Here is a 27374-nt window from a genome sequence, read left to right as displayed (position 1 = left end):
TACAAGAGAGCTGGGGGGTTCACCTGGAGAAGGGAAGGCTCCAGGGAGAGCTGAGAGCCCCTTCCAGGGCCTAAAGGGGCTCCAGGAGAGCTGGAGAGGGACTGGGGACAAGGGATGGAGGGACAGGACACAGGGAATGGCTTCCCACTGCCAGAGGGCAGGGCTAGATGGGATATTGGGAAGGAATTCCTGGCTGGGAGGGTGGGGAGGCCCTGGCCCAGGTTGCCCAGAGAAGCTGTGGCTGCCCCTGGATCCCTGGAAGTGTCCACACTGGGCTGACACAGGACCCATCTCTGACTTCAGGTAACGTCAGAAACAGAATCCAGTGTCCAAGGAATGCCCAGAAATGTGGGATTCATTTACTTGCTCCTCATCTTTGCCATGGACCAAAGGCCACCAACAGACTGGTCATCAAGAGTTCATGTTTCCTGATTTCCTGCTCACTGGGGAGGTTGAAGAATTTTAAACCCCTTAAGCAAGTCTTGCATTTTCTTTGGCCCAAATTTTAAAAGTCTTTTACTCAGGAGGCATAAAAGAGCCAAGGAGACTCAGAGGGTTAATTTTTCTCCAGTTGGCCTTTTCTGCCAGGGAACAAGGGACAGGAGGAGAGGGAACGGCCTCCAGCTGTGCCAGGGGAGGCTCAGGTTGGACAGGAGGAGGAATTTGCTGCTGGAAAGGGTGGTCAGGCCTTGGCAGGGGCTGCCCAGGGAGGTTTGGAGTGCCCAGCCCTGGAGGTGTCCCAGGAAGGCCTGGCTGTGGCACTCAGTGCTCTGGGCTGGGGGACAAGGTGGGCATGGGGCACAGGGGGGATCCATGGGCTGGGAGGGCTTTTCCAACCTCAGGGATTCTGGGATTACACAGAAATAACATTTTGAATTTACACCCTGCATTGTTACAGTGACGTGATAGGAACACACCCAGACTTTGAGCAAAACCAAAGCCCAGGGGAGCAGCTTCTCCCCTGGGGGTGTTTGAGAGGTTCTGCTTTGTCCAGCTGCAGATTAACCTGGAAGTTGTGTGGGACAAAACCCCACCACTAAAACATTTATGAATAGCAGCAGAAAGGAGGACAGAAAGGTTCTGAGCTGCACTTCTTGGAGGGGAAATTTAGTCCTCATGTCTTGGGGGAAAGAAGCTCCAGGGATCCAGGGGCAACCACAACTTCTCTGGGCAACCTGTGCCAGGGCCTCCCCATCCTCCCAGCCAGGAATTCCTTCCCAGTATCCCATCTATCCCTGCCCTCTGGCAGTTTGAAGCCATTCCCCCTTGTCCTGCCCCTCCATCCCTTGGAAATAGTCTCTCTCCATCCTTCTTGGAGCTCCTTCATGTCCTGGAATGGAGACCAACATGCCCAAGCAGTGACTCCAAGTGGTTTATACCCAGGAAACCAGGATGTGCCCAAACTGAGGGCTCATCCTTTGCCTTCAGTGCAGAACCTCCCCTCTCTTCTCACCACCCTGGAGAGCTCCAAGCTCTTATTTCCCATCTCATGGAGAACCTGCAGCAGGTGGCTCTTCATTGCACCCCCCAGAACCCCTCAGAGCTGCAGGGACAGGAGGTCAAACCCCTGGGATTCAAGAGCCCAGCTGAAAAATACTTTGAGTTCTCCCATCTCACTTTATAATTATCAGCGTTATCTTGATTTGCAGCTGGCTGGGTCAGACCTGCTAAACCTGGAAACATGTCCAGAGACAAGCAGGAGGAAACAGATAAAAACAGAAGATAGGGGCAATCAGGAGCAGGCAGAACATTCTTTTACAGCTGATAACTGGTGTTATCTCACATAATACTGCTCTGGCATCCTGTTTCATTTTTACACGTCCATTATCACCAGCCCGAACTCCCTCCCTAATCTCCCAATCCACCTCCAGGGAGCCTTTCCCAGGAACCTGCTCCAGGCAGGGCAGAGGAGGCTGGGGGAGGTCAGGGGATGTGGGAGGGAGCCATCCAGAGGGAATCTCAGTGGGAATCTCATGAGGTTTAACAAGTGCTGGTGCTGCACCAGGGTGGGGGCAGCCCCTGGGATCAATCCAGGCTGGGGATGAAGAGATGGAGAAGGACTTGGGGGTGCTGGTGCCACCCTCCCAGCCAGGAATTCCTTCTCAATATCCCATCTATCCCTGCCCTCTGTCACTTTGAAGCCATTCCCCCTTGTCCTGTCCCTCCAGCCCTTGGAAATAGTCTCTCTCCATCTTTCCTGGAGCTCCTTCAGGCCCTGCAAGGCCACAATCAGGTCACCCCAAAGCTTCTCCTCTCCAGGCTGAACAATCCCAGCTCTCCCAGCTTTTCCTGACATCCAGTAATGAATTCTCAGTAAGGGACACTCCTGATTTTGTCTCCAGGTGCACTTTTTATACTGTTACACAAGAAAAGCTCCTTATCCCAGCTCTGAGCATCCATCCTGATTTGAAGTGTCCCAGGCCAGGTTGGACGGGGCTTGGAGCAACCTGGGCTAGGGGAAGGTGTCCCTGCCCATGGCAGGGGGTGGAATGGGATGATCTTTAAGGTCCCTCCCATCCCAAACTGTTCCATGAATCCATGATTTAACCCCGAGGACCAGGGACTGATCCACAGCTGGGATGTCTCCCGCACTTCAGTGCTCATCCTTCTCCAGTTTTCCCCCCAAACCACCCCCTCTGGCCCTCAGCCCCCCCTCCAGAGACCATGACTCCTCTCCCCAGCCCCAGGGGCTGCCTTAGCCTGGATCTCATCCCTTTTTCCCAAAGCCTGAGCTCCCATTTCCTCTTTCCTTGCAGCCTCCAGCTTGGAGTGGCAGCACAATCTGCCAGAGGATCCCTTCATCCAGCAGCTGTTCTGCTTCATTTCCCTGCACACCAACCTCAAACTTGGGCTCTTTCCTCAGCCCCGAGGCAGCAGCAGCTTTAGGAACCCTCAATCCCATGGGAACTTTTGTCCTGGTGGCCTTTCCTCAAGGATTTATCATCAGCTTCCCACTTCCCAAAGCAAAACACAGCTGGGACAAGAGTGCAAACAACCACCTGCCCCCAGCCCTGCCCCTGCAGGGAGGATCCTGCCCCGGGCTGCTGGAGCAGAGCTCACTCCACAGGGGCCTCTGGAACCAGAGCTCACTCCACAGGGGCCTCTGGATCTGAGGATCCCAGGGCTGGATGGGAGCTGGAAGGATTAAACACCAAAGTCTGATTTTTTCACCTTGATTTGCAAGAGTTGTGATGCAAGAATGGACAAAGCAGCACCTTCACCAGCCTGGCACCCTCTGGGGTTGACACCCAAAATCAACTCCCTGCTGTGCTTCTATTTATTTCCTCCCCTCAAAAAACCCCCCAAAAAACCAAAACCAAAACCAACCAAACAAAAAAAACCACCCAAAAAAACTCCAAAAAGAAAAAACAACCCCCCCCTCCAAAAAAAACAAACAAAAAACCCCAAAACAACCCCAAACAAACAAACAAAAAACCTAAACCAAACAAAAAAAAAACAAACAAAAAAACCCAAAACAAAACAAAAAAAAAGACAAAACAAACAACAAAACAAACAAACAAACAAAAAAACAACAAAAAATGCCAAAAAACAAACCAAACAAAAAAAAGCAAACAAAAAAATTCCAAACAAAACAAAAGAAGACAAAAAACCCAACCAACCAAACAAAGAAAAAAAACCAAAACACAAAAAACCCAATACAACAAAAAAAAAAACAAACCAAAAAAAAAACCCAAAAAACCAAAAAAACCCAAGAAAACAAAAAACCCCAAACAAACAAACAAACAAACAAAACCTCCCCCCCCCCCCAAAAAACCCAAAACAAAAGATCTCTGTCCATCCAAGTCTTTCCATCCAAATCCCGCTCTTGAGAAAGGGACTGTAATGGAATAAAATGCAATTTGAATAAAAGCAAGAAGATGGGAAACACACTCTGGTTCAAGCAGCGTTTGGGCAACGCTCCAGGGACGGGGGGAGATTGTTGGGGTGTCCTGGGCAGGGCCAGGAGTTGGGTTGGATGAGCCTTGGAGGTCCCTCCCAGCTCAGGATATTCTGTGGTTTGATGCCAACCCAAATTCCCAGCGGTGCTGGATAACCCCCTGCAGAACAAGGCAATAGAAACAGGGGCTTTTTTTTTTTACAAGAAATCATTTAACCCCCCATGTGCACACTGAGCAGTCTCTTCCCGGATTTCTCTCCTGGATTTGCTCCTTATTTCTTCTCCCAGAAGTCACTGAAATGCAGGAATCACCGGGGCAGACACCCCAGCTCAGCTTTCTGGCCTATTTTTCTCCCATTTCCCACATCGTTCCAGGGGAACACGGCCATGGCCACCCTGGGACATGTTCAGGAGGGAAGAGGAAAGATGTCCAGAGTGCAGGGAGGAAGGAAGGAATCACAGAATCACAGAATGGGTTGGGTTGGGACATTAAAGATCATCCAGTTCCACCCCCTGCCATGGACAGGGACACTGTGGAAAACCCCCTGGATACACCTGGGTAGGAGCAGAGGTGGAAGGTGTCCCTGCCCATGGCAGGGGGTGGCACTGGAGGGGCTTTAAGGTCCCTTCCCACCTAAACCATTCCATGATTCTGTGACTCCTCCTTTCCTCCCTTCAGGCACTTCTCCTCTTCCCTCCCGAACTTCCCTGAGTGGGAACCATCCCAGGAAATGCCTCACCTGCATCCAGGTCCTTCCTCTTTATTTATCCACAGGCAATTCTGGAGGAATTTTGCAGAGAATTAAGTCACCTGTGACATTTTGGAAAGGGAGAAAAGAGCTGTCACCACGTCATCAGACACATTTGTGGGGTTATCTCACAAATTTAATGGGATTTATTCCATTAAAGTTCAAGGAGGAGGAGGCCACACCTCCTGCAGGGACCAGCCCCGTGTGTCCCAGTTGGTGACCAGTTGCACCAGTTGGTGACCAGTTAAACCCCAGTGCAGGTGGCTCTGAATAACTCATTTTACCTGGAAATCTCCAGGGAAGGGGGAAGAGAAAACAGGGAATCACAGAGGCAGGGACAACACAGGACAACCTGTCAGTTGTGTGCCCATCCCCAGATGCCTCCCTGCAGTGGTCCTGCCCAAATATTCCTGCTCTGGCCACACCTCCTTCTTCCATTTTTGGGACTTCTTGGGCAGATCCCAGAGGGTGTTCCCAGCTGTTCAGCCAACGGATTTAGCAACGAGATGGGCTTTAAGGTCCCTGCCAACCCAGGTCTGGGATTTTAATATGGTTTGATGAGCTCGGGGTTGGTGTCTGGGGAGCTCATGGTGCAGCAACCACAACTCCCTGCCTTCCTTTTCCACCTCCTCTGCTCCTGCCTGGGGTGAACCACGGCAGGGCAAAAGTCTTTGTGAAGTTCCAGGTGGACACCTTCCACCTCTGCTCCTGCCCAAGCCTATCCCGGGGGTTTTCCACAGTGTCCCTGTCCATGGCAGGGGGTGGAACTGGATGATCTTTAATGTCCCAGCCCAACCCATTCTGTGATTCTGTGATTCCTTCCTTCCTCCCTGCACTCTGGACATCTTTCCTCTTCCCTCCTGAACATGTCCCAGGGTGGCCATGGCCATGTTCCCCTGGAATGACATGTCCCCACAGACTCTCCCAAGTCTCCAGGGCTCAGTTTTCCTCCTCCCGCCGCGGGCTCGGCTCATCCCAACGTGATGTTGTGTCTCCTCCTCAGTGTGATGTTGTGTCTCCTCAGTGTGCAGCCCGTGGTGGAAACAGGATGTGAAGCACAGGATGGGAGTGGCAGCAGCTTTTGTGGCTGGCCTGGAGGTGACACTGCTCAGGTGGCGTCCCCGTGGGCCTGGGCGGGAGCCAGAAACGTGAACGCGGAACCGCCAGAAACGCGGGGTTTTATTTTTGTTTGGTCCCTCCCCGGGTACAATTAAAGGGCAACAACCAGAATTTTACTGGCAGGGGGTGAGTCACCAGTGGCAAAACGTGGCTCTGGGCCAAGCAGCTCCCGAAGCAGCTTCGTCTGCACGTGGGATGAGTCAAGGGGTGAGGAGGATGAGGCACAGCAGGTTCCACACCGGAGCATTGGGAAAGCTGAAGGCGCTGAGGAGGATCAGTTAAATTTCCAGGGAAATGCTGGAAAAGCTAGGAAAAAAGGCAAGGAAGAAACATAGAGCCTAAAGTGAACTGCCTGGGACTTTTATGAGCAGAATCACTCGTTCTACAATATCCAATAATAGAAATTTTTGCTGCCTGACTCTGCGTATCCCAGAAGGAAAAAGCTCTTTTTTTCTGTGTGATGTGGGAGGAGCTGTTCAGAGTTTTGCCTTATTGCTGAGGGGGAATATTGGGAATATCTAAAAGTCCTGTAGGAAAATCCAGTTAGGAAGGAGTGAGCCATGTGGCTGCAGAGAGCCCTGAGCAGAGGTGCCAGCACCAAGCTGCTCCCAGGGCATCATCAGGGCTGGAAGAGCGTTTCCCAGAAATACTCAGGGATTCAGAGGAGCTTTTTCTCACACCTACACTCGAGCAGGAGGGGGAGAAACAGGTCACCACACAACCAGGATTAGCCCAAGGCCTGTTGTTGCAACAGCAAAATGAAAGCTCTGGCTCATTCTCAGCCACAGAAACTTGGGCAATGCCATCCAGGACTTGGTCTGACCTGCACTGGGAGCAGGTAGGGAATCATGGAATCACACAGTGGATTGGGTTGGGAGGGACCTTAAAGCCCATCCAGTGCCACCCCCTGCCATGGACAGGGACACCTTCCACCAGCCCAGGTTGCTCCAAGCCCTGTCCAACCTGGCCTTGGACACTTCCAGGGATCCAGGGGCAGCCACAGCTTCTCTGGGAATTCTATCCCAGCCCCTCCCCACCCTCACAGCCAGGAATTCCTTCCCATCTAACTCTGCTCTCTGTCAGTCTGAAGCCATTCCCCCTTGTCCTGTCCCTCCATCCCTTGGAAACAGTCCTTCTCCATCTTTTTGGTAGGCTCCCTTCAGGGTCTGTGTCCCTCCTCAGCCTCTCCTGGGAAGCCAGGACGACGGAGCCACCACTGCCCCTTGGAGAAGGACCCTCAGAAGACTCCCCTGCCCAACCAGGGGCCTGGGAACGGGTTTTCTGTACAAAACATCTCAATACTCTGACAAATCTTCCCCAGCAGTTCTTGAATTCTCTGTAGCCTCAACATATTCCCCTGCAAGTGCCCAAGGCCAGGTTGGGGCAGCCTGGGCTGGTGGGAGGTGTCCCTGCCCATGGCCAGGGGGTGGCACTGGATGGGCTTTGAGGTCTCTCCCAACCCAAACCACTCTGAGATTCAGCGATTCCCTATTTCCCCTCCTGCCAGGGCCTGACCCAGATGTTTTTGGAGGTGGTCACGGGGTGAAGGTGCAGGCTGAGGTGCCCAGTCCCCTCTGTCCCCTCGGCGGGGACGCGCCGTGGCCGCTCCGGCATCCAGACATTCCTCCATCCCGGCCCAACAGGAAATATCACTTGGAGCCAGGAGCCACCTCGTACCTCCCCGGGGGTGAGAGCGTGGCAAACAAGCCCTGCCACTGCAGAGGAAAGTGTGCCTGGGAAATGCTTCCAGGCTGGAGCTCATCCGGGCCTGTCCCGGCCGTGAAGCCTGGCTCCTTCCAACCCATGGGATTCCAAAGGCATGTCTGGCTGTCTTGGTCATGTCCCACACGTGCTTCCAGGTTGTCCTGGAAGAGAGGAAGCACAGAGATTAATTTCCACTGGCTCCTAAACTCCACCCAGGGCTTTGGTTCTCCCCGGGGAGTTGGCAGCGCTCCAGAATCCCGTTTTTGTGCAGGAATAGGAGCGGTGTGGATTGTTCCCTTCTGTGATCTCTGTTAAAAAATGAAATGTCAGTAAGAAGGGAAGCAGACCCTCAGCTGATGAGCCCTGGCCTATCTCCCAGGAAGCTGCTGGAAACTTCCCAGCTTATTCTGGGGTCTTCACTGAAAGACTCTCAGGTTTATTTCTTCTCTTAGTTACGTTCATGCTCCAAACCCATTCCCTCATCCTTCATTCCCGTCTGAAAGCCAAGTGCCACCTGGCCCTGGCACAGGCTCCCAGAGTTGGGGGTGGAGGAAGGAGGTTGACACAGTTCTGCACGTGCTGAAGTTCCTGGTGTCCCTTGGTTCTGGCTCCATCCACACTCCAACAGGATCCCACTCCCATAATTCACTCCCTCCCACCCACCTGGATGTCTCACACCACCCCAGTTCCTCCATTCTCATTGCTGGGAAGCTTCCTCTGGATGATGTGGGATCCTGCCTTGGTAGGAACAAGTAGGAATCCTACCCCTTTTTTTTCCCAGGGATGACTGAGGGGGAGTCCATCCCACGGCACTTTTCCTGGTGTCCTTAGAGGCTGACACTAATCACAGTCATTAGCAATCAAGCTCCTCTCCAGGGCATGTTGTGCTGAGAGATGGACTCAGCACCATCCAGGGCTGTGTGTCTCTCCACAATAAATCATGGAAGCTCCCACAGAGTCCCTGGCAGCGGAACAAATCCCACGGATTTGGTGTTTGCTGGAGGCTGTGTCACTGTGCAGGTCCATCCCCCCCGGGGGTTTGTCATCAGTGGTGATACTTCTGCATTTCCCTTTGCTTTCCAAGAAAGAGGAACCAGCAAATCTAGGGAAGAGGAATGGAACTCTCACTTCAGAAAGGACATGGAGGGGATGGAGCGTGTCCAGAGAAGGGAACGGAGCTGGGGAAGGGGCTGGAGAACATGTCCTGTGAGGAGCAGCTGAGGGAGCTGGGGGGGTTTATCTGGAGAAGAGGAGGCTCAGAGGGGACCTCATTGCTCTCCCCAACTCCCTGACAGGAGGGTTGACAGGAGAAGAAATGGCCTCAAACTGCACCAGGGTAGGTTTAGATTAGGGATTACAAACAATTTTTCCCTGCAGGAGTGGTCAGGCCTTGGAATGAGTGTCCCAGGGAGGTGGTGGAGTCCCTGTGTCTGGGAGTGTTCCAGAGGTGTCTGGATGTGGCCCTTGGGGACATGGATTGGGGGTGATTGTGGTGGTGCTGGGAGTGGATGAACCTGCAGGTCTCTCCCAACCTTGCTGATCCTGGGATTCGGTGAAACCCGGTGTGTTTTCCCTCTCCAGCTCCCGCTCGGTCAAGGTGTGAGGACCGGGACAAAAAGGACCAGCTGAGACTCCCCCGGCCCTGACCCCGCTCTGAAACTGGGCACCAGCAGCTCTGGGATGGTGGTGGGGCTGAGCTGAGGAGCCCAGCAGAGCAAACCCCCCCCAGCTGTGCTGCAGGGCCCCCCTGACCCCGCTGGGCCTCTCCCGGCCCCTCCGGCAGCTCCACCCGGCTCTGGCCATGCCCATCCCGGCAGGAATCTGTCTGTGCCCCAGGCAAGACCAGCCAGACAGGCCTGCTGGCATTTCAGGCTCTCCACTGGCTTTGGCTCTTAAAAGGGTGGTGGTTTAAACCTCTTGGTTTAAACCTCTTGGTTAAAACCACGTTTTGCTCCAAGAGCCAGGGTTTAGCTGGGAAACAGCTCCATCCTCCTGGGTTATACAGGAATGTGGGAAGGCACACAGGGAGTTTCCCAGACCTCTCTTTCCCCCCTCCTTTCTCTCTGGGAGCCCTCAGGTCTCCTTCCCTCCAACCAGTAGCTCCCTGCTTCTGGTTTTCCTCCCCTTTCTGCATTTGTTGGCCAAAGGTGGGGCTCCCTAAGGAGCTGCCGAGACTCTTTGAGCTCTGGGTCTTATCCAGGGATTAGACAGGTGAAAAAAAAAAGAGCAGCTGGAATCCAGTCCCACGGCAAGATTTATGGATCTGTCCGAGCACAGATTAACAGCAGGAGCTGCTGCTGCTTCACCTGTGGGCCCCTGGGCTTGGATAGTCCTCCCTCCTGCTTCCCAGGGCAGGAAAAGCAACTGGATTTAGGCTGAGCTCTCCCCCTCCCTCAGCTGCTTTCAGCTGTTCTGGTTGCAGGAAGGAACCTCCTGCCAGCGACTGTCTGGGGCTCCGACTGAAATCAGGGATGTTGCAAGACGTGGCTGGTGTTGTGTTGATCCCAAAAGGGGATTTGGCTGGGAAGGGGTGGAACTCCTGCTGTTTTGCCATGGAGAGGGTGTATGAATGGCACCAAACACCCAGGCCCAGCTGGCAGAACAGGATAGAAGAGGTTGGGGCAGGAAGGTGAGAGATGAAAGATAGGCAGGTTGCCTCACCCAGCATCCTCTTTCCTATTCCTGGCAACTTTCTTTCCCCATCCTTTCTCCAGAAGGGTGAAGCAGGACGGGCAGGGGTGCAGGTGTGTCCTGAGAAGGGACACACAACTCACAGACTCTTTCCTCCCAGGGACAGAGTGGGATTTTTGGGGATTTTTGGGATGCCCCTATGTAGGCCAGGAGTTGGACTTGGGGGTCCCTCCCAGCTCAGGACATTCCATGATTCCTCTGGTGTGATGGAGCCAAAACACATCAAGGGACACCAGGAGACTTCTGACAGCCACTGACTTAAAAAAATTACAGATTTACCACCAATAACCAAAACTCAGCCCAGGCCTACAATCTCCTCTAACACCTCCAGCAACAAGTACCCTCCCAGAACAGCCCAGATGGTTCATTTTGTTCCCCCCAAAACCAGCCTTTATTGTTTATTTTCTTCCCCTCCAGAACAGCCTTGATGGTTTATTTTGTTCCCTCCAAAAAGAGTCTTGATGGTTTATTTTCTTCTCCCCCAAAACAGCCTTGATGGTTTATTTTCCTCCCTTCCAGAACAGCCTTGATGGTTTATTTTGTTCCCTCCAAAAAGAGTCTTGATGGTTTATTTTCTTCTCCCCCAAAACAGCCTTGAGGGTTTATTTTCTTCCCTTCTAGAACAGCCTTTATTGTTTACTTTCTTCCCCTCCAGAACAGCCTTGATGGTTTATTTTTTCTCTTCCAGAACAGCCTTGATAGTTCATTTTGTTCCCTCTGAAAACAGCCTTGATGGTTTATTTTCTTCCCCCCAAAAACAGCCTTGATGGTTTATTTTCCTCCCTTCCAGAACAGCCTTGATGGTTTATTTTCTTCCCTTCCAGAACAGCCTTGATGGTTTATTTTGTTCCCTCCAAAAAGAGTCTTGATGGTTTATTTTCTTCTCCCCCAAAACAGCCTTGAGGGTTTATTTTCTTCCCTTCTAGAACAGCCTTTATTGTTTACTTTCTTCCCCTCCAGAACAGCCTTGATGGTTTATTTTTTCTCTTCCAGAACAGCCTTGATAGTTTATTTTGTTCCCTCTGAAAACAGCCTTGATGGTTTATTTTCTTCCCCCCAAAAACAGCCTTGATGGTTTATTTTCCTCCCTTCTAGAACAGCCTTTATTGTTTATTTTCTTCCCTTCTAGAACAGCTTTTATTGTTTATTTTCTTCCCCTCCAGAACAGCCTTGATGGTTTATTTTTTCCCTTCCAGAATAGCCTTGATAGTTTATTTTGCTCCCTTCCAGAACAGCCTTGATGGTTTATTTTCTTCCCCTCCAGAACAGCATGGATAGTTCATTTTGCTCCCTTCCAGAACAGTCTTTATTGTTTATTTTCCTTCTTTCCAGAACAACCTTGATGGTTTATTTTCTTCCCCTCCAGAACAGCCTTCATGGTTTATTTTGTTCCCCCCAAAAAAGAGCCTTGATAGTTTATTTTGTTCCCCCTCCAAAACAGCCCTGCTGGTTTATTTTGCCCACTTTGACCCCACCGAGCCTTCATCCCTGTGCTCCTCATCCCCTGCTGGATACAGGAACGTGCCGTGGCCGCTCCCCCTGGGCAGGAGCCTCCCTGGTATCCTGTTACCGCATCGCCAGGACACTCCCTGGCGCACAATAATATGCTGTGATTACTCGCCCCGGGCAACGAGGGGCGGCCCCTCCTCTCCTCCGCTCCTTAAATAGTTAAAAGCAGTGGTCAGAGGGGAGCAGAGCCACGGCAGGCAGAGCTGCTGCCCCGGGACAGAGCCAGCTCTGCAGGTGAGTGACAACATTTGGGAGATGCTGTGACACTGCCTGGGCTGTCTGGAGTTTCCTCTCCACGGTGATAAGTAGGTTGAAGTTTTAATTTGAATTTTTTTTTTGTTATTTTGGATGCATTTACTAGAATTTATTTTTTTTTCCTCCTGAAAATCAGCTCTGTTTAATGCTGAAGCTCCTAATAATTTTTATTTTCTTTTTTATTTTAATTAGCTGTGGCTCTGTGGGTGGTTTTGTGTTTTAAGGTGTGTTAGTGTGTTTAGAGAGAGGAGAAGTTGAGGAAAACTTCCCTGTGTGCGTGGATTCGTGGCTGTTTATGGTGGTGATGGAATTAAATTTATTCCATAAATTATGGTATTTATGACAGGTGATGGAATCCTGGAATGGTTTGGCTTGGAAGGGACCCTGAAGATCATCCAGTTCCAACCCCCTGCCATGGGCAGGGACACCTTCCACCAGCCCAGGGTGCTCCAAGCCCTGTCCAACCTGGCCTTGGACACTTCCAGGGATCCAGGGGCAGCCACAGTTTCTCTGGGCAACCTGGGCCAGGACCTCCCCACCTTCCCAGGGAACAATTCCTTCCCAAATATCCCATTTATTCCTCCTCTTTGCCAGTTTGATTTATCTTTGGATGGGACAAACATAGAGAGAAAATGGTTAAAATGGAAAACAACCCCAGGCTGTGGAAGAGCAGCAGAGAGGGGACTTGGTGGGAAGGGGCCAAGTCCCATCCTGGAAAAAAAGGCTGATTTCAAACCTGTTTATGTGGCACAACGATGGGGAAAAGCGGCACCACAGATGTTTGGAGCCTGGAGCAGCTCAGATGGGGCATCTCAGTGTCTTTGGGTTGACACAAAACACATCCCAGGATCTTTGTGGGGGTGACTGTGAAGATTCCTCCCAGCCCCAGTGATTCCATGATTTCTCCAGCCCTGTCTGGGGCAGTGGTGGGTCACGGGGTGGACTCAGTGACCATGAGGATCCTTCCCAACCTCAGTGATTCCATGATCTCTCCAGCCCTGTCTCTGTTGGGAGTGGGTCACAGGATGGACTCAGTGAGCATGGAGATCTTTCCCAACCCCAGTGATTCCATGATCTCTCCAGCCCTGTCTGTGGCAGTGGTGGGTCACATGTTGGTCTCAGTGACTATGAGGATCCTTCCCAACCCCAGTGATTCCATGACCTTTCCAGCCCTGTCTGGTCACAGGTTGGTTTCAGTGACCATGAGGATCCTTCCCAACCTCAGTGATTCCGTGACCTTTCTAGCCCTGTCTGGTCACAGAATGGATCAGTGACCATGGAGATCCTTCCCAACCTCAGTGATTCCATGATGTCTCCAGCCCTGTCTCTGTTGGGAGTGGGTCACAGGTTGGACTCAGTGAGCATGGAGATCTTTCCCAACCCCAGTGATTCCATGATCTCTCCAGCCCTGTCTGTGGCAGTGGTGGGTCACAGGGTGGACTCGGTGACCGTGGAGATCCTTCCCAACCCCAGTGATTCCATGATGTCTCCAGCCCTGTCTGGTCACAGAATGGATCAGTGACCATGGAGATCCTTCCCAACCTCAGTGATTCCATGATCTCTCCAGCCCTGTCTCTGCTGGTGGTGGGGTGGACTTGGTGACCATGGAGATCCTTCCCAACCTCAGTGATTCCATGACCTTTCCAGCCCTGTCTGTGGTGGATCACAGGGTGGACTCAGTGACCGTGGAGATCCTTCCCCATCCCAGTGATTCCATGATCTCTCCAGCCCTGTCTGGGGCAGTGGTGGGTCACAGGGTGGACTCGGTGACCATGGAGATCCTTCCCAACCCCAGTGATTCCATGATCTCTCCAGCCCTGTCTGTGTAGGGGGTGAGCTGCCCATGGTGGGTCCCTTCTGTGACCAAACTCCCCCAACTCGAGCTGTCCAAACCCTCTTTTCCCTTTCCCGGGGGCCTGGCACGGCCCAGGAGCGGCCACAAATCCTTCCCGTGGCCGTCTCCAACGGCAGATCCTGCCCTGGACATATTTTGGGTTTTGTTGGTGTCCCTCAGGGCGTTTAGGCCCGGCCTAAGCAGAGTTAAGCCTCTGTTAAAGGTGACGGCACCGCTGGGCCCGTCGTGCTCGTGGTGTCGTTTCCCTCAGGCCTCCCAGGATTTTCTGGGAATTGGGACCTGGTGGGTTGGTTTTCCTGTTGTGTTTTGCAGGGGAGGAGAAACAAGGAAAAAATGAGGGTATTTTCCCCTCACAAATGTTTCCTGCAGGGGCAGGATGTTGGTGTAGTGACGTGGCACGGGGCTCCAACAAAGCCACACTTGCAGAGATTTTAAGTTATCTCATAGTTATCTTTTTATTTCACAGTTAGTTATCTTTTTATTTCACAGTTATCTTTTGATTCCATAGTTCTATTTTATGCTCATGTTTATATTTATATGCATATTTATATATTTATATTTAGACTTTAATTTTACCTTTATATTTTATATTTCTGTTTTATTTTATATTTATAACTATAGATATAATTGAATTTTACAAATATATTTCTGATTTATAATTATGATTTACATATATTTATATATATAATATTTATAATGTAACTTTTAATATATACTTTAATATGTACTTTAATTATAAATGAATAATGCATGTAAATTTTATAATTATACTTTAATTTTATAGTGATATTTTAAATTTCTATTTTGCTTTATATTGATATTTTATTTCTAAATTTTATTTTATATTTATATTTATATTTTTATATTTATATTTATATTTTTATATTGATGTTTCACATTGATGTTTCACATTGATGTTTCACATTTATACTTTAATTTTACATTAGATTTTATCTTAATATTTTATATATATTTCATATTTTATATTCATTTATATTTTATATTTATAATTTAAATTTTTATATATTTATACTGCAATTTTACATTAAATTTTATTTTTATATTTATTTTATTTTTATATTTTGGGAGGGTTATTTTATTTTTATATTTTTATTTTATATTTTATATTTCTTTTACTTGAAACTTAAATATTTACATTTTCTATTTCTAATTTAAGATATTTTAAGTGCCCATCCAACTTTCAACAAGCCTCATTGTTTTAGAGCAGAAAACACTGAATTCCTTAGAAAATTTGAGGACCTGCTGTCACAACACTGGGATTTTATATTCAATTTACTCTCAGTCAACCTTTTCCAGAACAAAACCTTCCCTTGGGCTTCAGCCAGGGCAGAATCCAGCTTTTCCCACGTTGTGCCCTCTGGAAGGGGAACTCCAGGACAGCTCTCCTGTCTCAGGAGGGTGGTGGTCACTGAGTTCTGGTGCACACAAGTGGCTGGAGAAGGACTATTTCCAAGGGATGGAGGGACAGGACACAGGGAATGGCTTCCCACTGCCAGAGGGCAGGGTTAGATGGATATTGGGAAGGAATTCTTCCCTAGGAGGGTGGGGAGGGACTGGAATGGAATTCCCAGAGAAGCTGTGGCTGCCCCTGGATCCCTGGATGTGTCCAAGGCCAAGTTGGAGCAGCCTGGGCTGGTGGAAGGTGTCCCTGCCCACGGCAGAGGGAGTGGAACGAGACCATCTTTACGTTCCCTCCCATCCCAAATGATTCCATGACTTTCTGTAGCCAGACTGAGCTGGGGCAGAGGGAAGAGGAGCTTTGTAATCCATGGGCAGCTTACTTGGAATCAGGAAGGAATTTTGCCTCTCTGTTTTTGTTATATAGACACAACAAAACCCCTGGTTGGCTGAAAGCTCTGCTCCACCCGCCCCGTGTGATCCCACACTGCTGGAATTCCTTATATTCCCTATATTCCCCTGGGACATGTCCAGCTCCCGTGGTGTGGTTGTAAATCTCCACAATCCTCCAGGGCTGGATCCCACATCAACTCCACGCTTGGCTATTAATAGATTCCAGGCAGAGCAGTCACAAGCCAGGCAGGGTATAAACACACCCATTAGCAGGCTGATGGTTGGAAGGAGGAGGAAACCTTCCCAGGAATAGCCAACCTTAATCACCCAGGATGTTCAGGCCATTCCAGACACTCCAGTGGTGGGGTGATGGTCTCATCCCAGCCGGAGCAGGGAGGAAATGCCTGACTTCCCTGAGTCAGGGGGAGTGAACATCCCAGTGGGAGGCACGAGGAGGGAAGATCAAACACCTCCTGCCAGCCAGGGATGCCAGCTGGCCTGAGCTGGGGGGTCAGGGCACTCTGTTTTCCCGGGATAACCCAGCCAAACATCCCAGGGGTGACTGGCAGGAAGAGCTGTGCCGAGGGAGCTTTTCTGGAGTCTCCACCAGAGTCTTTGCAGAGCTTTTTGTTCTGTTGTTCACATTTAGCTCCTTAAATGGGCTCTGGGATGAGATGGAAGGGAGAGGTCAAAGCCTCAGGTGTTGTAAAACCACCAGAGCTCTGCTTGCAATTCCTGAGGTTGCAGCCCTGGATTGTGCAGACCCTTTGGAATGGTTTGGGTTGGAAAGGACACCTTGAAGACCATCCTGTCCCACCCTCTGCCGTGGGCAGGGACACCTTCCACTAGCCCAGGTTGCTCCAAACCTGGCCTTGGAGACTTCCAGGATTGAGGAGTCCACAACCTCTCTGGGAATCCTGTGCCAGGGCCTCCCCACCAGGGAAGGGAAATGACTTTAAATTAGCAGAAGTTGCACATTTGGGATGAAACTCGTGGCTTGTATTTACAGCTGGGCAAGACCTCCTGGGCAGATTTGAACGAATCATTTCTCAGATTATCACATCCTTCCCAAAGAAGGGGATTTCTGAGAGCCAAAAATTGTATCTGGGTTTCTCTCAGAGTCGGAAAATTGTCGCTGCCAGAAGAAAAAGCATATTTTGCGGTGTGGGATTGGGAGATGGAGTAACATTTTTTTAACTGGAGATTCCTCAGAATGGAAGGATTCTGTGGTTTGTTTAGAGACAATGATTTGCCCAGAGAAGCTGTGGCTGCCCCTGGATCCCTGGAAGTGTCCCAGGCCAGGTTGGACAGGGCTTGGAGCAACCTGGGATAGGGGAATTTGTCCCTGCCCATGGCAGGAGTGGCACTGGATGGGCTTTGAGGTCCCTTCCAACCCCAACCATCCTGTGATTTTATGATAATCCCAGTATTTCCTCTGCCCTTAAAGATGTTACTGTTGCAGTTATACTGGTGTCTAAGAACGAGTCATCCTGTTTCCATTGAGATATTCCCTGGAATTGGCAGTGTTACTCCTGTGCCCAGCAGAACAAAGCCAGCCTGGGGGAGGCCGTGCATGTCCATGCACGTCTTCCACGCAGACAGCTCTTGATTCCCAGAATTCCTGCACTAACTTGCCACTCCTTCACTGTGGCTCCACGCAGGCAAGATGTTCAGCTAGAGGATAAAACCATGGAGTGGGAGGGACCCACAGGGATCATCCAAGGATGCCCAGGACACCCCAACAATCCCTCCTGTCCCTCAGAGCGTTGTCCAAACCCTCCTGGAGCTCTGGCAGCCTTGGGGCCGTGCCCACTGCCCTGGGGAGCCTGGGCAGTGCCCACCACCCTCTGGGGGAAGAACCTTGTCCTGAGATCCACCCTGAGCCTGCCCTGTCCCAGCTCCAGCCCTTCCCTGGCTCCTGTCCCTGCTCCCAGCGAGCAGAGGTCAGAGCTGAGCTGTGCTCTGGGGCTCCTCTGCTCCAGCTGCACCAGCCAAGTGCAGGAGCCACAGGGCACAGGAGAGGGAATGGTGGGAAGGCCCTGGGCTAGAAAACACGCAAGGACAGATGTGCATGAATCAGCTAATCCTGGTTAATTTTGCTTTCCCCTTCTCAGCTCTGCCATCCAGAGGGGAGGCCACGATGGCTCTCAGCAACCACACCAACAGCACCTCGGTGGTGCCCGACGTCCTGCAGATGTTTGTGGAGCAGAAGAAGGCCCTGAGGTTCAACAACTACAGCAACCCAGCCCTGGAGCTGCAGGAGGAGATCATGGCCTCCTTCTACATCCTCATCATCGTGGGCTTTTTCGGCTTCCTGCTCTTTGTCATGATGCTCAGCAACATCGTCTCCAGCAAGCCCGAGAACTACATCGATTATCTGTACTCAGGGAAGCTCAGCCCTGCCAGGAGCCAGGGGGAGCTGCCAGGGAAGGACAGCAAGGACACCTTCGTCATCATCAACAGCTCTGCCTTCCTGGAGCTGCACAGGCAGGAGGGCAAACCTGGCTCTGAGGCGACAGACTCGGTCCTGAGGGACGTGTGACGTTGTTTCCTTCCGTTGCCGTTCCCGTATCCTCGAGGGATATTTGTCATTCCCGAGGAGCAGACTGGCCTCGTGGAGGCTTCCCACGTGCAGCTGGGAGGGCACCACACCACAACCTGTGTGATTTCATCCCCTGGCCCTTGGAGAAGAGGCTGGAGGTCAAGTCCCTGCTGGGCTGCTCTTCCACGGCCGTTCCCATCCCGTGTTTTCCTGGCTTGGCCCTCGGGAGGACGGATCAGCCCTTCCTTTGCCATTGCTTCAAGCAGGGCCACAACGTGTCCACCTGGGAATATTATTCATTCCTTTATTTATTTTGGGGGGGTCAGAGCTGCCAGTGAGCCCTGGTGGGTGTTCTGCCAGCACAAACAGCCACCACAGCCTCGGGGTCCACCCTTGGGAGTTGGAATTCAGTGTGGATCCGTGTCCTGCCCTTCTGCAGGGAAGGTTGTTCCAAGGATCTAGAGGCACATTTGGGACCTGAACTCATTTGCTTGCTTTGCAGGCTTGGTCTGCAGTGGGTTTGGGACAGTGGTCATGCATTTCTCAGCAGCTTTTCCACGTGTCAGCCCTTCACTGGGAAAATGGGGAGGGCCAAGATGTTCTGTTTCCAAGGGATGGAGGGACAGGACAAGGGGGAATGGCCTTAAGCTGAAAGAGAGCAGGGTTAGGTGGGATATTGGGAAGGAATTCTTCCCTGGGAGGGTGGGGAGGGGCTGGGATGGAATTCCCAGAGAAGCTGTGGCTGCCCCTGGATCCCTGGAAGTGTCCAAGGCCAGCTTGGACAGGGCTTGGAGCAACCTGAGCTGGTGGAAGGTGTCCCTGCCCATGGCAGGGGGTGGCACTGGAGGGGCTTTAAGGTCCCTCCCAACCCAAACCATTCCATGATTCCAGGAGTGTTCAATCCATGCCCTGCAGAGCCCTGGCATCCAGGATGGGCACATGTGGAGAGGCAAACACTGGCATTGGCCTCCAGCTTGCCATGCATGGTCCACGAATTCATTGCAAAAAGCTCTGGAGTCTGCCAATCAAAATGGTTGGAAACCAGCAGGGCAGATACTCCGAGGACTTGAAGGCATTTAAAGGAAGCAAAAATCCTAGGAAATCCCACAAAACTGTGTGCCTGTGAGGTGGGAGTTGGGGGTTCCACTCAGCCTTTTATGTTCCTTTGTGTGTTTGGTCATTGTCATCACCGAGAGGACAAAAATTCCCAATGATTTTGTGCCCCAGGAAACATTATTTCCTAATTTTCCTTTCACAGATTTTTACTCTGTAAAAATTTTTACTGTGGTTTTTTTTTTTTCCTCTCTTTTTTTTTTTTTTTCCTGAATCCTTTTCTTCCAAGACATGGTGTTGTTGTTATTAAGGGGCTTTTGCCACTGTTTGGTCCAACCCAACCTCCTGGAAATGATTTCCTTTGCGTGGGCCACACCCTTTAAGGGAGATTCAAGATTCCAGGGCCAGATCTCTCCTCAGACACATTCCAAGTGCTACTTCCAGCTGATAGTGGGGATGAAACCCAAACCACTCTTGGCTTTCCACACTTGGAATTCCAGAGCTTCAGCTTTCCAAGGGAGGCATCTCCTTTTTTGGACAGGTGCATATTCCCCAGGCAGTGTCTCCAGCAGGGGCCAATTAGGCTCTTGGAGTTAGTTTTGGATCCCATTCCTTAGTTTTGGATCCCATTCCTTTGGCTTCATTCCTGTGTCTGCTTTAGTAACTTGCTTTGGAGCCTCCATAATTCCTGCTCCCAACAGCCCCATTCCCACTGCTGCTGTCCCGAGCTGCAGAATGAGAGGAAAAGGTAGGAAAAGCAGATTCCACGTTTGTTCCTTGTCCCCAGAATCTTCCAGAAGGTGTCAGATATCCCCATCCACGTTGAGGGAGGGTCAGTTCCAGATTGGAGCCTGAATTCCAGCACTCCTGACAATTCCTCCTGCTCTGCAGCTCTGGTTTATCTGTTTTTCCAGTCGGGAAGCAGGTCCATGGTGACCCTTTCCATGGGGAGTGCCAGGGGCAGGTTTGTCACCCTTCACCCATCCCAGGATCTGAGCAGGGACAACCTGGGACTGATCCCACCTTGTCACCCCAACCAAGGGCTCTTTGCCTCCCTTTTTGCTTCCCAAACCAAATTCCCTGCTGATGGATGACAAGAAACCACTGCCATTCCCTTTGGAGTTTTCCCTTCTGGTTTTTCCTTCCTCATCTGTGTGTACCCACAACTCCACCCACATCTGATAAAAACCTTCAACTCCTCAAGAAACCACATTCCCACAGAGTCCAGGCTCTAAATATCCAGGTATTCCTACCTGAAATAGTGGCTGTGATCAGGCAGAAGTTGTGACTGTGATGGGAAAGGTGATGAACTCAACCTTGGCAGAGAATTCCTAAAAAAACCCCAAATTTCAGCACTTTTCCCAAGGTCTCTCACCGGTCTTCCTGGGAAAAGCACCAGCTCTTGCCCTGAGAAGTTTGGGGCTCTTACTTTAAATATTGGCTTTATTTAATTTATTTCCTAAATTTTCCCCCTTTTTCTGGTTCCATCCTGAAGCCACCTTTGATTTGGGCAGGTGTTTCTCTTCCTGGTCCCATGGTGGATCAAGAATTAAAATTAAACCCCTTTAGGAAGTCTTTTTTGATACTTTTGGAAAGGTTTTTTTAAATACAACTTTGCCAGGAGAACTTCAGCTGGTGCTCAGGAATTCATCAGCCAGGAGGGAAAATAAATTATTAAATTTATGGGATTTATTAGGAAAAGAAGCCTGATATTTCTCACTCTGTGAAAACCTGGGAGAGAACCGGGGGGGGGGGGGGAAATTAAACCTATAAACCGTTTAATTTAGCTCAAAATAAAATGTTCAATTTCAAACTTAGCAATTTAATTTTAGCTGCTACTTGTAATATAATCCAGCAGTAAAAGCAGCCACTGTGTGCCTAAAATGCTGCCTGCTGTGTGGGTGTATTCCATTATGTTCTGGATTTCATCGTGTTTTTATTTGGCATTTAAAAATAAAAGGGTTTTTTTAGCTGGAATATAAAATGTGGTGACTGGTAAACTAATAACTTAATGACTCCCAAAGGGGTAATTGGTGTGTAAGTGATAATTGCTGGTAATTGTGGCATTAACGGGGACTTTGTTCCTGGGTAATTGGTTGTTTAGCTGGGTGGGAAAGTTGGGAAGCACCAAAAAGGTGCATTTTGGAGTTTGGTGGGGCACAAAAAAGGTGCCAAACAGAACTGCAGGCAGTTCTTGCAGCACTTCACACCCCGTTCTCTACCAGTGAAGCCCATGAAGGAGATTTTTGGGGAACCTCACAAGATTTTTGGGGAACCTCAGACCACGATCAGGCCCTTAAAGGTGACCCTTCTGGAGGATCAAAGCCAGCACTGACAGAGCACTAATAAAAGAGAGGATTTGCAGCCCAAATGTTTCGTTTCAGGTGTATTCCAGGAATAGTTGGAGATGTGCTGGAACCAGGAAGGGACAGTTAATTTGGGCTTATCACAAAAATGGGCCAAAGGGGGCCCAAGGTGCAGCTTCACCAGTGGAAAATTCCTGTGATGGGAGTCACGAGGCCACGCCTTGGATGTAAATTCCCTCAATTCTGAGGGAGAAAGGGCTGTAAAATTAATTCCATGGGTCAAGCCTGTCTTTGATCCCACAGGGGATCTGCTCCTGAGCAGGGAATGTGTTGGACCCCCACTGACACCAGAAGCCTGGAGAATTTAATGTGGCTTTCCCATCCTAAACACATTAAAATCTGGTATCACCTCACGTTCATGATACCAAGTCCTTCTCTTCCAACAGCCTGGAATTAACTTTTCAGCAGCAGGGAGGAGAAATCTCCCTGAAGGGGAAGTTCCTTTCTGGAGCCCAACAATCAGGGGGTGGCTCAGGCTTTAAAGCACGAGGAGTTCAGTGTCTCAGGATAAAATATGGTCCTTCACCATCAGGGATTTCCTTTTCCCATTCCACTGATTGCTGAGGCGAGGTGGTTTCTCATGGAATTGAGTTCAGAAGATGGTGAGTGATGCAAAGGAGGATTTTCAAGCTCATGGAAAATTTTCTTCTATTTTTTTTTTTGGTTTTTTGAAAGTGGCTCCCAGTTTACAATCCGTGTTTATTTTGTACTTCTAAGAGAACTAACACCATAAAAACAGGCTCACTAAAACATTTCAATACCCTGAGACAAACCTTTCACCTGTGTTTGGAAACCATCTCAATGGGAATTGGAATTTGGGGTGGCAGAGAGAGGGTGAAAAAGGGAGTCTCATCCCCCCCTTCAGAAGGATCCAGGTCTCTAATTCTCTAGAGCTGAGATGTGAATGCACAGAGAAAAATAACCACCTTTTCTCAGCTTCCTTTGCATCAGAAAAAAAACATGTGCTCAGTTTTTATCCTGACTTGGCAGAGAACAGAAAAAATCAGGTGCTTCCAGTGCAAGGAGGGAAGAGGAGAGACTGGGATGATTTTATTGTCCTGGTGTCTTGAACCTGAACGTGATTTCACGTTGTTTTGAAGCACCAATTGCTCCACTAAATATCCCAGAATCCTCAAGGTTGGAAGAGACCTCCAGGATCATCCAGTGCCACCCTCACCCAGCACCACCAGGCTCACCCCCAATCCATGTCCCCAAGGGCCACATCCAGACACCTCTGGGACACTCCCAGACACAGGGACTCCACCACCTCCCTGGGACACTCATTCCAAGGCCTGACCACTCCTGCAGGGAAAAGTGTTTCTTATCCCTGATTTGAATCTTTAATGTCCAATTTAAGGCCGTTTCCTCTCCTCCTTTCCCTTGGACATGGCAGCACAGCCCGACCCCCCTCCCTGCCCCCTCCTGTCAGGGAGTTGGGGAGAGCAATGAGGTCCCCCCTGAGCCTCCTCTTCTCCAGATAAACCCCCCCAGCTCCCTCAGCTGCTCCTCACAGGACATGTCTGTGGATGTGAAGAGGTGGGAGATCAGCAGGAGGAAGGGAATCGGGCTGGAGCCTCTGGACCACAGGGAAAGGGTTGTTTGGTTTGGAGAAGGGGAGGCTCAGGGGGGCCCTCGTTGCTCTCAACCTGCTCTTCCCCACCCTCCCAGCCAGGAATTCCTTCCCAATATCCCATCTAACCCTGCCCTCTGGCACTGGGAAGCCATTCCCTGTGTCCTGTCCCTCCATGCCTTGTCCCAAGTCCCTCTCCAGCTCTCCTGGAGCCTCTTTGGGCCCTGGAACAAGGTTTCAGGTCTCCACACAACCTTCTCTTCTCCAGGTCAACACCCCCAATCACTTGCTCTCCCCCAGTTAATAATTCCACAAGGAATTATCCAAAGGAAGTCATTCCTGCCACAGGAATCCATCCCCCTTCCCTGGTTTGTATTCTTTGGTAAAACAAGGGTGGATTCCCCACAAAGGATTCCATGGAAACGAGCACCAGGAAACACAGAGTGTTTGATGTCACATTTCCCAGAAAACAAGGGAAAAACCTCCTTTTCCTGGGAAAGCCTCATGAGACACCTTCACTCTTCCCTTTGGGACGTTGAGGCAAAACTTTTCTGCCCAGTCCCATTTCCTGAGCGTGGAAACCTGTGGGGCAGGAAAAAGAGCTGAGTGGGAAACCAAAAGAACTCTGGGATTTTATAGAAAAACTTCTCCAATGGGCCCTTTTCCTCCCTCCCCCTTTGCTGCTGCATCAGGGTCATTCCAGCCCCTGTTTTCCCCCCAAATCCCTGTCACCCTTCTGCTGAAGAAAAATATTGTGGCTCATCCAGTTCTGACTCAAGTGGTAATTTAGGATGACGAGCAATTCCTTCAACACATGACTAACCAAGGTAATGGGAGGATGTTACCCAAGAGCAGCCCTTGGAATAACAGGCACAAGTCTGACAACTTCTTGGGAGGCCTTGAAATACCTGTTATTTTATTATTTGCCAGCAATGGCTCCTGGAGAGGAGCTCAGGGTACTTGACCAGTGCAGGATATCAAAGGAAAACCTCTTGATTCCCACTCAGGAATCTCTGTGAATGCACCTCCTGAATAAAATGATTAAAGGATCTTTGCATAAAGATGAGAGGCAGATGGAAATGCAAATGCTGATGAAGAAGCTGGAAGAGATGTCCCCCTCCTGGAATGCAAATCACCTGAACTGTCATCATGTCTCACTGACTAATTGCTTCCAAATGCTTTTCCAAGGCTCATTTTCATGGAAAAAACCACCAATTTATTTTTCCTCCAGCCCTTGAAATAGGTCTGGGACTGGCTCAACATGGGTTTTTTCCCCATTTTCAAGTCCTCAGTTCTGACAGTCCTGCCCTGCACCTGAGGGGATGGATGGGACAAATGCACTTGGGGACGTGGTTTAGGGGGATGATGGTGGGACTGGATGATCCTGAAGGGCTCTTCCAACCTTGCTGACTCTGGGATTCTGGGATAAGAGCTTTTGTGAGTGAGCAGCAGGAGTAAATCCCACTTTGGGCCATCCCTGGGAATTGGCAGAAGGGTGGAAAGCCAGCAGGGATCCCTCAAAGCCCAGCCTCTGTCTCTGGGACTTGGGCCTTGGCATTCCCTCCTTCCATGGGGAGCAGAGAGAGGGATGGAAAGCAGGAGAAACATGGGTGAGAAATGCAAAACCAACCCTGTTTTAGGACACAAACACGAGGTCCAGACTCATTTCTGTGACTCAATATCCATGTCTGCCATTTCTCCTGGGCTGGCCCTGAGCCTCCTCAGATCAAGGAGAAGCACCAAGCCAGGAATTGAGCCTGAGTTTAGGCCAGAGGGATCTGAGTCCCAGCACATAAAAAGAGCTGCAGGACTGGGAAAGGGCCACAGCGTTGGAGCTGAGCTCAAAGCCAACCAGGATGAGGAAATCCAGGAATAAAAGAGACTGATAAAAAGGGATATTCACCCATCTGTGGTTTTAGTCATCAATAGGAAGCATCCACATCCATCCTCCACTCTGTGCAGCCACTGGAGAGCCTTGGGATGCACTGGGAACAGCCCCATGGGAGGTTTGTACACAGGGGACGTTTCCAGCAGCTCCCTCAGCAGATCCTAAGCAGGAGAAATGGGTCCATATGGAGAAACACGTGGATACATCCCTGATTATTCAGCTCTGCTCAAACTCTCTATCTGCAGGAAGGTATGAGCAGGCCATGGCTGTGGGGATAACTCCTGGAAGCCACCAGGGATTCTGGAGAAGGGCCAGCTGGGGCTGTGTTTGTCCCCCAGACTGGTCCCCACATCTGCCAGGCAAGGCCCAGCTGAGCTGAGCTGATGGGCTGGACTTGCTCCTGCAGCCAAGACCAACCAGGTTCAGGAGCCAGAGCTGGACTGGGATTGGATTTGTGCTAAAGGAGCATTTGGACAACGCCCTCAGGGACAGGGGGGATTGTTGGGGTGTCCTGGGCAGGGCCAGGGCTTGGACTGGGTGATTCTGGGGTGTTCCTTCCAGCTCAGGATATTCCAGGATTCCATGCTCAGACACAGGACTGGCCCAGGGCAGCAAACTCAGCCCCTCAGTGGCCTTGAGTGCTGAGGCCAAGACACAATTAACAAATATTAACTCTGAGTTGTGTCCCATTGGCTCTAATGAGGGGCCACACCAATTAAAGCCTCCTCAGAAGCAACTCTGCCAAGCCTTGAGCTGGAGAACACCAAGGACCCTCCCCCAGACACAACATTTGCTGAGAAGGGCAAGAAAAGCCAGGTGGAATGGCTGATTCCCGAGAGGAAAAGCCAGGAAAGAAAGGCTGGGAATGGCTGTTTGCCCGGGAGGCTCCTGGAGGAGCTGCCCTGGGATGCTCTCAGGGAGCTGGGCCTCCCTCCAGCCCCTGTGCTCTCGTGTTTGTGGCCAAAGCCTCAGACTAAAAGCTTCAAAATTAAGCTGAGTTCAGTTCAGCCACAGCCTAAGGAGGGAACAGTCCTGCTGAATCCTTCTTATTTTCACTTTAAGGACCTCTGAGCTCCTTTGGGCTGGAAGAGCCCCATTCCAGCAGCCACCTGAGTCATCCCAGAACCTGTGAGAGGTTAATTTTTTCCCCTTAAATCCCAACAGCTCCTTTGATACTCCCCAAGGATTTCAGTTTTGGTTAAGACCACACAGCCTTCAGTGAAGAAAAGTAATCCTTTGATTTTCTGACTTCAACAGTTGGCACTGGGGACAGCGACAATATTTGACAGTGGAAGACAAGGGAGGTACAGCCCGAACATTCCTTTGGAAAAGAGGAATTTCATGGAAGAGGGGAGTAGTTCTGTGGGAGCAGGGTGTGACCTGGGATGGGAATATCTCCAAGAGGGTCCTGTGTAGGTCAAGCTGCCACGTGGCCCTCGGGGACGTGGGTTAGGGGTGATCCTGGTGGTGCTGGGTGAGGGTGGGATGGGATATTCCAGCCTTGATGGTTCTGGGATTCTGATCCAAGGCTCTCTGTTCCTGCTGCCTCCTCTCACCCACAGAGACTAAACTGAATTCCCTCTTCCCGTTTTAAACGTGCCAAGCTCGTTTTCCAAGCCTTCTGTGTCCAGGGAAGGGCTGGGTGACAGGGTGGGCACCGGGCACGGCCTGGACTCCACGGGCCAGGAGGGCTTTTCCAACCTCAGGGATCTTGGGATTCCTTCAGAGTCCGAGGTGCCCGTTCGGGAATGAGGAGCTGCAGGAATTCTGAGCGGCAGGAATTCTGAGCTGCAGGAATTCTGAGCTGCTGTCTCCCCCCAGTGTCAGCAGATTTTCTCGTTCAAGCTGCAGAAAACAAGAGAGAAAAGCCCCTGCCTTGGCCAGGACACCCCAAACCCTCCCTGCTGGGCCAGAGAACACGGACTCTTGTCCAGGGAGAAGGCTGGACAAGACCCGTTGTTATTCTGGAAGTGTTAATTCCGGGGAAAAAAGAAGTGAATTCCCTTCTTTAAGGGAGGGCCTCCAGATTTTAGGCCTTGGTTGCTTTGGAGGCCAAATGGTGCCCAAAGGTTTTGATGCTGAATGGCTGAAAGGGGGATTGTGTTCCTGGGATTCTGCTCCCAGAGCAACTGGATTGAAGTAGTTTAAAAAAAAAAAATATAAAATATATATATAATAATAATAATAATAATACCAATAATAATAATGCCAATAATAATACCAATAATAATAATAATAATAATAATAATACCAATAATAATAATTATATAAAACAATATAATCACTTATAATATATATTATATTATACTATATAATAATATAGTTATATTTATTTAGTATATTTAAATATACTATAATTTAGT

At 50.2% G+C, this 27374-nt stretch overlaps 1 long non-coding RNA gene across 1 annotated transcript; it reads right to left on the bottom strand.

Annotated features, from left to right (window-relative positions):
• Positions 1–7577: 7577 nt before the first annotated feature.
• Positions 7578–27140, bottom strand: LOC127472705 (uncharacterized). The gene is made up of 3 exons (XR_007905114.1): positions 25027–27140; positions 23637–23705; positions 7578–7631 (listed from the first exon to the last, which is right to left on the bottom strand). It is a non-coding gene; the product is annotated as an uncharacterized LOC127472705 (long non-coding RNA).
• Between the last annotated feature and the right edge of the window lie 234 nt (positions 27141–27374).

This window comes from Manacus candei, unplaced genomic scaffold (genome assembly GCF_025592945.1).
Source record: "Manacus candei isolate 608988 ecotype Guabito, Panama unplaced genomic scaffold, ASM2559294v1 h1tg000031l, whole genome shotgun sequence".
Classification (NCBI taxonomy): domain Eukaryota; kingdom Metazoa; phylum Chordata; class Aves; order Passeriformes; family Pipridae; genus Manacus; species Manacus candei.
Note: the sequence above shows the minus strand (reverse complement) of the source record. Positions and strands in the feature narration are given on the sequence as shown.